Genomic DNA, 10552 nt, shown 5'->3' with positions numbered 1-10552 from the left:
TTCAATGCCACTTTGGACTTCGTCTCTGAGTATCATTGGCTCTTGTTCATATGGTATCTCTTGAAATGGTTGAACATTAACCATTTCCTTTTGGTACAGACTAGAGTAGTAATATCAATTATAATATTTGAGTTGGAGGGAATAGGAAGTTGATAGTATAGTTCAAGTAATAAAAATTTAGGAAGATGTGGTATATGGGGAATGGGAATATATCATATACCACATACTGAGCTTAAGAGAGGTGGTGAAGCATAAAAATTGTGGTTAATAATTAATTTAAAGATCATCTTTAAACTAAGATCTAGAAACTGTTTTGTACTTGCACCAGTGGTGGGAGTGCAGCGATTTTAATTTCCCAGATCAGTGAGTACAAAAATAGAACAGACTGGAAATAGACTGGAAATTTTAGGATCATGGAAGATCCTAAATTTAGGATTGTTTAGGAAGATAAGCCCAATTTTACACAATCGCAAATATTTTTGAGGAATTTATAATGACAAAAATGTCTTGAGTTTAGAAAATAATTTTTCAGCAAGAAGTCTACTTATTAAAACGTATCTTCAAGACATAAATAATTTATATGAATAATCTAAAATCTTTATTTATTTCCTATTGTTGCTGTATCAAATTACCACAAACTTAGTGACTTGAAACAACACAAATTTACTGTCCTACAATTTTCTGGAGGTCAGAGTCCAAAAAGGGTGCTCAAGATTACTTTCCTTCTAGTGACTGTAAGGGACAATCTATTTTCTTGCTTTTCCTAACTTCTAGAGCCTACCTGTATTTTTTGTCTCATAACTCTACCTTTAAACCCAGAAACAGAGCATATTTGAATCTCTCTCTTTATGCTTCAATCACCACATAACCTTTTCTGACTCTGAGCCTTCCTCTTATAAGGACAATTGTGATTACACTGGGCCTAAATAACCCAGGAAAATCTCCCTATCTCAAAATTCTTAGCTAATCACAGCTGCAAATTTCCCACTCCCGTGTATATTAACAGATTCAGGACATTAGAACAAGGATATCTTGTTCTTGTTGTTGTTGTTAAGTGCTTTTGAGTTGGTTCCAACTCATAGCAACCCTCCGTAGGGCTTCCAAGGAGTAGCTGGTGGGTTTGAACTGCTGATCTTGCAGTTAGTAGTCCTGTGTCATACTAGGACTCCAATTAAAAAAAAAAAAAAAGCTGGGAAAATATTTCTGTATCCTTCTCTCTGATTACTATAACTATCATTATACTATTTGCTTTGCTTGAGACATGTTCAGGGGTCATGAGATTGCTCAGTCTCAATATTCTAAGCAGTTCATACTGCAATTTACAAGAAGCATAAATAAACAGCACAGAGACACTAGAGACACAACCATCCTTGTTGTTAATTTATGGGAATTCGTGGGTCTTCTTGTTTCTTCCAGATATTAGTCTTGCTATCTCTTTTAGCTAGTGGTGATTTGCCCCCTTTTTTTTGGTGGGTGATATATTGTCTTAAAAATCTTTAGTAGTGCTTTTTCTTCTTGGGGACTCTTCTATTGGGTGTTCCATAATAGCTCCACTACCTCCATCTTGTATGTGTCTTAAAGCAGGATTCTCAGGTCAGCAGATAGTGGTTTCACTCTCAGGGCTGCTTAGGTCTAAATCTTCTAAGTAAAGACTCTTAGGTTGATGCATACTTCTGATAAACATTTTATCCCTCTCAAGCTTTCTACTTAAGTGATGCTCATTCATGTCTATGCCAGAGTTCAAACTTGTGTAATTGCTTTTGATTCTCTTGCTCTTTTTCAGGTCTATGAAAGAATGTCTCACTTGGGTAACTGACTTGCCATCAAGAGATACAAACCAGGTTCTGGGGTGAGGGGATGACTTCCTACTTAGACAGCTCCAGGAGGGTCTGTTCTGATATGATGTGGAGGTCTGATGAAAATGGAATCATTACAACAGCTTCATTTAGGTTTCCAGGAAATGAGAGGTGTTCTAGTAAACTAGTAGAATACTGGCTCTAATCTGACATCTGGGATGGCAAGCTCTGCCAACCCTCGAGTGCAATATTCTCTTTCCTAAAATCTGGAGGCTGTGCATGAGAATGCATTGGTATTTTTGGCAATGTCAGTGTAAAGTTCTTTCTGTTTTCTGGTTCCATCAATTGGTCATAGACTATCTGTCCCTTTCTTGGCAAAGTAACTGGTTTAGCATTATGTAACTTCTCGAGAGTGTTACATAATCATCAGAGATTTGAAGAATGACAGTAGGCTGACTCTAGATACCCATAAACTGCTCAGAAATGTGGCATCACCCATATATCTCTTTATTACCTGAGAGATACCTCTTTCCCTCTTAAGCATTACCTAGAGATGGAGCTACATTGTGAATATGTTCAGGTTGTTTTGATACTATATGGGATTCCAAAGACTGTGCTTGATTTCTTGAGTAACTACTTGGATTCATTGACATAAATGATAGATTTAAAAAATTCCTGAGTTTTTACCATGGAAATTCTCTCTCTGTTTTGGGGTCATTATTCAATCTAGTATACCCTGTTTGATGGAGGGAAAACACAGACTCACTATGCAAAAAATTTGTTGATGTTCTACCATTTCAGGAGATAGTATATGGTCAAGATGGTACAAAGGAAGAAGTTCAAGTTCCATTGACGATATTCTTGAAAAACAAGACTCCAGTAACTGATGAAATCCAATTGAAACATTTCAACAAACTGATGCATAGATGAGGTGTTCACTTTAGAAGACAATTACCTGATCAATGTGCTGGATGAGATCCATTCCAAGAAAGCTGACCTAACAGAATGCATAAATTATCAAATAGCATAATTACTATCATAATGCAAGTAAATTTTTTCTGAAGATAATTAAAAATGGTTGCAGCGGTACATCAACAGGGAATTGCCAGATTTGACCTTGATTCAGAAGATGATGTGGAGTGAAGAATATCATAGCTGAAATCAGAGAATACCAGAAAGATGTTTACTTGTGGTTTATTGACTGGTGTGGTGTTGTAGGATAAAACACGAGACTGCAAAGGTTGGTTTGATCCACAAGGTCAGTGGTTCAAGCTCATCAGTTGCTCCTTGGAAGCTTTTTACAGGGTCACTATGAGACAGAATTGACTTGTCAGTACTTAACAACAAAAACGTTTGACTGTGTGGATCATAGCAAACTATGGCTAATATTGCAAAGAATGAGTTATGGTGGAATGGTGTGTTCTGTTAGCATCTATCAGTAACTCTAAGGGACCTTTGTAACATTGCCGGAGCAGGTCAGAGCACACTTAATTGTGCTCACGTGGAACCTGTAAATGGACCAAGAGGCAGTCATTCAAACAGAACAAGGGGATATTGAATTGCTTAAATTCAGGAAAGTTGTGTATCAGGGTTATATCCTTTTACCATACTGTTCAATCTGTAAACTGAACAAATAATCCAATAAACTGGATTATATGAATGACATCAGGATTGGAGGAAGGCTCATTAACAACCTTTGATATGCATATCATAACACCTTGCTTTCTGGAAGCAAAGAGGATTTGTAGCGCTTACTGATGAAGATCAGAGACCATGGCATTCTGTATGGATTGCACCTCAGTGTAAAGAAAACAAAATCCTGAAAACCAGGCCAATAAATAACATCATGATAAATGAAGAAAAGAATAAAATTGTGAAAAATTTCACTTTATTTGGATGCACAACGCTCATGGAGGCATTAGTGCAATGAATTAATTACTTCATATGGCTCTTCTACCCATCGTCCTGCTGTGGCACTGCAGGTTAATCTGCTGGACTGCAAAGTTGGTTTGCATCGCATAGCCAATGGTTCAACCTCAATAGTCGCTTCTTGGAAACTATATACAGGGTCTCTATAGGTTTGGAACCAACTTGATGGCCCTTAACAACAACAAAACTGATAGTCTTTGTAACTCCTACCAAACGACATTTTGTCCTGCTGTGTCTAGGTAAGAGAAAGTGGGAGAAGATGCTGATAGGATTATATTCAGTTATAAGTCAGTGTGATTGTAAAAACTTGTAACTCTTAATGTGCATAAAATGAGTTCTTTTGTGGCCAATGCAATGGCTTATTGAATCCACCTTAGCAGAAAGTGCTGTGGGAGGGATGGTTTGGTGTCATTTGTTGCAAAGCACTGGTCAAGAAATCAAATGACATATTGCATTGGACAAATCTTCTTCAAAAGAGCTTTCCAAAGTGTTAAAGAGCAAAGATGTCACTTTGAGGACTAAGGTGAGCCTGACCCAATTTTGGAACTTTCAGTTGCCTCATATACATTTGAAATTTGGACAATGGATAAGGAAATCTAGAGAAGAACTGATGTATTTATTCTATCATGTTGGTGATGAATATTGAATTTACTATGAACTGTCTAAAGAACAAACAAATTTGTTTTGGATGAAGTATGGTTGGATTGCTCCTTGGAAGCAATGATGGTGAGACTTTATCTCTGATACTTTGGACATGTTATCAGGAGAGACCAGTCCCTGGAGAAGAACATCATACTTGCTTAAGTGGAGCATCATTGAAAAAGAGAAAGATCCTCACTGAGGTAGATTGATGCAGTGGCTGCAACAATGGCTTCAAACATAAAATGTATGAAGATGGTGCAGGATCTGGCAGAGTTTTGTTCTGTTGTACATGGGGTTACTGTGAGTTGGAACCAGCTCGATGGCACTTAGCAACACCACCATACTTTAGAGAAAACCTACTGATTTTTTTTTTTAACATAATGCTATCTATTTGTCCCTGGAAACACACATTGAATTTTCAACTTACCCATTTAGAAGAATGAGATAATTAGATGGTATTCTTGAGGATGGGATGATATTGAGTGAGGTTTTAAAGAAAACATGCAGTTTATGAATTTTATGAGACTGTTGTAGATTGAAAACATGAGTTTAGTTTGGCTCAGTTTCCTGCTTTTCTTTAAGCAACTTATTTTTAACTAAAGTTAAGATTCTTTAGCAAGAAAAGTAGTAACGATTATTGGTAATAGTTTCCATTTTGAATGCCCATTGTTAACAAATACCCAATTAGTGCTCAAATGATCTTTTTAGGAGAAGGCTGAAGAAGGGAGAAAATAGAGGAGAAGAAAAGGGGTAAGGGAAGAAAGAGAAGTAGGATCAGTGAAGAAATTTAGGAACAGGGATTATATGGGTTGAATTGTGCCCATTCAAAATATATATTGTAATCCTAATCCTTATGTCGGTGGATGCAATCCTGTTTGAAAATAGTGTTTCTTTGTTTGGACAATTAGATCACACCTGAATAGGTTATATACTAACTCTAATCATCTAATAGTTATAAAAAGAACAGATTAGACATAGAGGCACAACATAGGGTGGAGGGAATAAGGGAAAAGACAGATAATCATCTACAAGCAAAAAAAACTAAGGAACTTTTGGCACTATCTGCAAGGAAGAGATTAATATGGCCAAGATCCTGATTTGGACATTTAGTCTTGAGAATTGTGAGAAAATAATTTACTGTTCTTTAAAGGCATCCTCTTATGGTATTTCTGTTATAGCAGCACTAGGAAACTAACACAGGGACCCAAGAGTATGGAGAACTAGTCTAGGATGTTGTACTTGGAGAGGCATGAAGTAAAGTGTACAGGACAAATTTCAGTGAGTATAAACCAGGGGAGTCAAGGGGAGAGGACTGAGAAATGATGCCTCCCTTTCACATATTATGATAACAGGTGCTCTGAGGTCAGTAGGATAAATATTATTTCCATTTTACAAATGAGGAGATAGGGGAATGGTGATATAACTTGCATAAAGTCTCAGAAACAGTAACTAATAGAATGAGAATGAAAGCTACAGAATTTCTAATTTTCTAGGAGTTTCATGATTTCAAATTTCTTCTTGATGATATCCATAGAAAACTTTTATTTGTGAAACCTTTTTGCTCAATTTACTAGAAGCCATGAGCGTTAAGTTCTTGTCCAGTACTCTTTCCATTATACTTATCACATTATCTCCCAGATAGAGTCTGTCAGAGTCTGTAACTTTGATGAATGTTGTTCCATAAGAGATTTATCCAACTGACATCTAACAGAGAAATGAAATTCATCTCACAGTTGGGATGATTCACTTTTAAATTATGGATGACTACTGGGCAACTTATTTAAAATGGAAACTTCTGTGATGTGACTAAACTGTAGCCTCCAGAGACGCATTGGTTTTACTCCAGTAATAAGTATCTTGGGGAAAAAAAACTAGCCATTGATTTTGTATGGAAGAATAAGGGGAAACATTTTATTTTACTATCTAAAACTTTGGAACACTTTGGCAGTGTGAAGGGTAAGGATATTAGAAATAGGATTGAGATGTAGTATATCTCAGCAAGACAAAAATGCCTTGGCATGATGAGAGTTTATTTATCTGTTAATAGGGAGCAATTTCTACCTATGATGTAGTGTTTAGGAACTACTTTGCCTTAAAAAATATTTTTAAGGCACAATCATTAATAATTTGGGCAAGGGGAATCTCATTGTTCAACAGTGATTCAAGAACACAGCACAACACAGTTTGAAGCAAAGCTTCTTGATTTGAGAAATTCAGATAGGTATAGATCATATTTGTGAATAAACTAAGAAGGATTTTTGGATATGGGTAATATAAGGATCTTGAGTTATGAACAGCAAAAGGCTTTGAAAATTTAATAATTTCTAACTAGTGAGAAATTTCTATTGTAGTCTTTATTAGAAATAAGTCTTGAATAATGAAGCTTTGTTGAGCCTTCTAAAAGAAATTATTGTTACAGTTATTTTGTGAGAAAATATGGTCATATTTTATATATCTATATTTCTGTAGAGGAAGGATTCTTATCATTTAAATTTAATTACTTGGTAAAATGTAAATTGCTATTTAAATTGAACACCTACAACTATTTTTACTAGAGAAGTTAATTTATCAGATCAAAGTGGAATGCTAATAGTAATCATATTTTATTGTAGGATGATAATGCAACCAAAAGGAGGGCTTCCTTCATGCAACAGTATTTCCTTTACATTAGATGAAATGAGACTCAGCAAAGTGTCACAGGAATCAAATCTTAGAATCCCATGAAAGATGGAAGGGAATTAAAACTAGTGGAGCTTTAAGAGTTGTAAACTTATTGGAGTTATTATACATTTAAAAGGGGGGGGGGAAACTCCACAATTAAAAAAAAATAAATCTTTACATTTCTGTTTTTCTTTTTGTATCCAGTCTGGTGATTTTATTGAAAATTGTTGCCAAAGCTATGTGCTGTGTTTGGGAAGAGGGTGCTAGAGGGAAGAAATTACAAGTACTTCTGGTTTTTCATCTAAAACCAAGAATCTTAAGTGACAGTTGTTTGGGGGACTTGACATTCAATTAAGTGGCTTGAAACATTGCCAGTGGTTAAAAAACCTGTGGTTCATATATGTTTGCAGCCACTGGGGCCCTCACAGTCTCACCACAGCACTCACATTTCATTGGAAACCACTGCTTTTGGGGCCAGGAGGATACTGGGCAGACATCCTGACCATGGTGTTTATTTCTTGAGGGCAAAAAATCACAATGAAGATTGAACCTGAGTATAGCAGAAAATGATTCCCCACACCAAAGTATAACATGACAGAACTGAAATGACTGTATGTTCTCTTAGTTCATTGAGAAGATGCGGAAATCTCATAGAAGAATGAGATTTTCTTAATACTCTTTCTTGACTTCCCATAACTTGGAAATTGTATCTATACTTCAACCTATCAGTTATTAAGTTTCTGTTTCATAAATGATATTCAAAATTCTGGTTTCCTGTCCAACATATACGTGAAAAACTGGATAGCAACAATTCTTTTTAGAATTATCGGATAATTTTAGTTACAGGGCAAAATCATTGCTTTCAAACTAGAGAAACAGACAGGCTAAGAGAATCGCCCCATACTGGGTGAAGAAATTGCTACCCTTAGATCCTATATGGGAGCTTTTTAGGGACCTACAGTGGAAAGAATCTTATTTCCTTCTGTCTGATACATTCTGTCAAACTTTCAACAAAAATTACAAGATTTGTTAAAAGTCAAAACACACAGTCTGAAGAGATACAGCAAGTATCAGAACCAGAGCTAGATACAGTTGCTGTTGTTGTTAAGTACCTTTGGGTCAGTTGCAATTCATAATAACCCTGAATAGGGTTTCCGATGAGCTGCTGGTGGGTTTGAACTGCTTACCTTATGATGAACAGTCCAGTACTGATGGTACAGCCACACCAGGACTCCTTTTTCAGACTTGACTATATCACCCCTATTTGAATCTGTTGACTAATAGAAGGAAATTATAAAATATGGGCTGTGGAGTTTAGTTCCCATGTTTGAGCTCCAACTACTTTACTGTCTACTTGGATGAGCATGTGCCAATGTCTTAATCTCCATGAGCGCTTATTTATTATACAATACTACTTAAGGATTTTAAGGAGCTCTGGTAGTGTAGTGGTTACGAATCGGGCTGTGAGCTGCGAGGTCAGCAGTTCGAAACTACCAGCTGTTCCATGGGAGAAAGATGATGCTTTCTGCTCCTGTAAAGATTTATAGCCTTGGAAACCCTGTACAGGGTCACTCTGAGTTGGAACCGACTCCACGGCACATAACAACAACAACAACACACAGGGATTTTGGAATTACTAGATCATGAATTTAAAATAATTATAACAGATATGCAAAAGTACCTAATGGTAAAAGTGGACAATATGCAAGAACAGATTTGTAATGTAAACAAACAGACAGAAACTCTAAGAAGGAATAAAAAATAAATGCTAGAAATAAAAAACCAAAACAAAATGGACCATTGGCAGAATGAACATGGCCAAGAAAAGAATCAGTGAGCTTGAAGATAAATCAATAGAAACTTCCTAAATTGAAATCAAACAGAAAAAGACTAAAAACAAAACAAAAGAATCCTAAGAAAACAAAACAAAAAGGACAAAACCCAAGAGCTGTGGGACAACAGGAATCCCTGGGTAATACAAATAATTAAAATGCGAGGCTTCCACCTGAAAGGTTGGAAGTTTGAGTCCACCTAGAGGACCTTTGGAGGAAAGCCCTGGCAGTATACTGCTGAAAAATAGCAGTATACTGCTATTGAAAACTTTATGGAGCACAGTTATAGTCTGCTTTACCTGAGGTCTCCATGAGTTGGAACTGACTTCACAGCAACTGTGGGTAGTGATGGTGGAACATTACAAAAGGTATAACATATCCAGGTGGAGAAGAGACAAAGAAAGAAGTGAAAGAAATATTTGAAGTAGCAATAGCGTTGAGATACTAAAAGGTATTGTATTAGGTGCGTATGGGATGAAAAGAAAGTTAAAAAGCAGAAAACTTTCTAGTCTTTGCAAGTTAGTAGGGAGTTGCAATAGATATATAGGGAACAATGTCCAGGAAATTCATAAGGCAAGATGGACTGTTAATAATAGATAAATTTTAGGAAACCATGAGAGACAGCATTATTCTTCAAATGAGGTTCCTAATGAATAAATGTCTCCAAAAAAATGTGTATGTCACTGAGTTCAGGCTGTAACTGAACTAGTTTTTAGACATCACACTTGTCCATTTCTTTATTTTGCTTAAGTTGGTTTCTGCTTGACTTTTTTTTCTTGTAATTATGTTGTTGTTATTAAGTACCTTTGAGTCAGCTCCGACTCATAGTGACCCTTGGCACAACAGAAGGAAACACTGTCCAGTTCAAAGCTATTTTTACGGTTGTCATTACGTTTGAGCCCATTGTTGCAGTCATTGTATCAATCCATCTCACTGGGGATCTTCTTTTTCTCTACCCCTCTGCTTTACCAAGCATGATGTTCTTTTCTAGGGAAAACATCTCCAAGGTAGAATGAGACAAAGTCTCACCATCCTTGCTTTCAAGGAACATTCTGGCTATACTTCATTCAAGCCAGATTTGTTTATTTTTCTGGAAGTCCATGGTATTTTCAGCATTCTTTGCCAACATAGCAATTCAAATGCATCAAGTCTTCTCATTTACTGTTGTTGTCCCTGTGTGCCATTGGGTTAGTTCCAACTCACTATAGAGGATTCCGGTGAGTGGCTGGTGGGTTTGAATTGTCAACTTCATGGTTACCAGACCAGTGCTTATCCTACAGCCCCATACCAGGACCTATGTCTCATTTATTGGTATCACTAAGTTTCGTTGAGTTGGTTTCGATTCATGTTGTTGTTGTTAGGTGCCATCGAGTCGGCACTGATTCATAGTGACCTTATGCACAGCAGAATGGAACACTGCCTGATCCTGGGCCAACCTCGCTACTGTTACCACGCTTGAGTCCATCAATGCTGCCACTTGGCCAATCCATCCTCTTTTTCTGTGACCCTCCACCTTATCAAACATGATATCCTTCTCCAGCGACTGGTCCCTCCTGACAATATGTCCGAAGTATGAGAGACAAAGTTTGGCCATCTTGACCTCCAAGGAGCACTCTGGCTGCACTTCTTCCAAAACGGATCTATTGGGTCCTTTGGCAGCCCATGGCACTTTCAATATTCTCCTCTAACACC

At 36.8% G+C, this 10552-nt stretch overlaps 1 pseudogene; it reads right to left on the bottom strand.

Moving 5' to 3' along the window:
- Positions 1–1376: 1376 nt before the first annotated feature.
- On the bottom strand, positions 1377–8416 carry LOC102815092 (annotated as a pseudogene).
- Positions 8417–10552: the final 2136 nt, after the last annotated feature.

Source organism: Chrysochloris asiatica, unplaced genomic scaffold (genome assembly GCF_000296735.1).
Source record: "Chrysochloris asiatica unplaced genomic scaffold, ChrAsi1.0 scaffold00082, whole genome shotgun sequence".
Lineage (NCBI taxonomy): Eukaryota > Metazoa > Chordata > Mammalia > Afrosoricida > Chrysochloridae > Chrysochloris > Chrysochloris asiatica.
The sequence above is the reverse complement of the archived record's forward strand: the minus strand, read 5'-3'. Positions and strand labels throughout refer to the sequence as shown.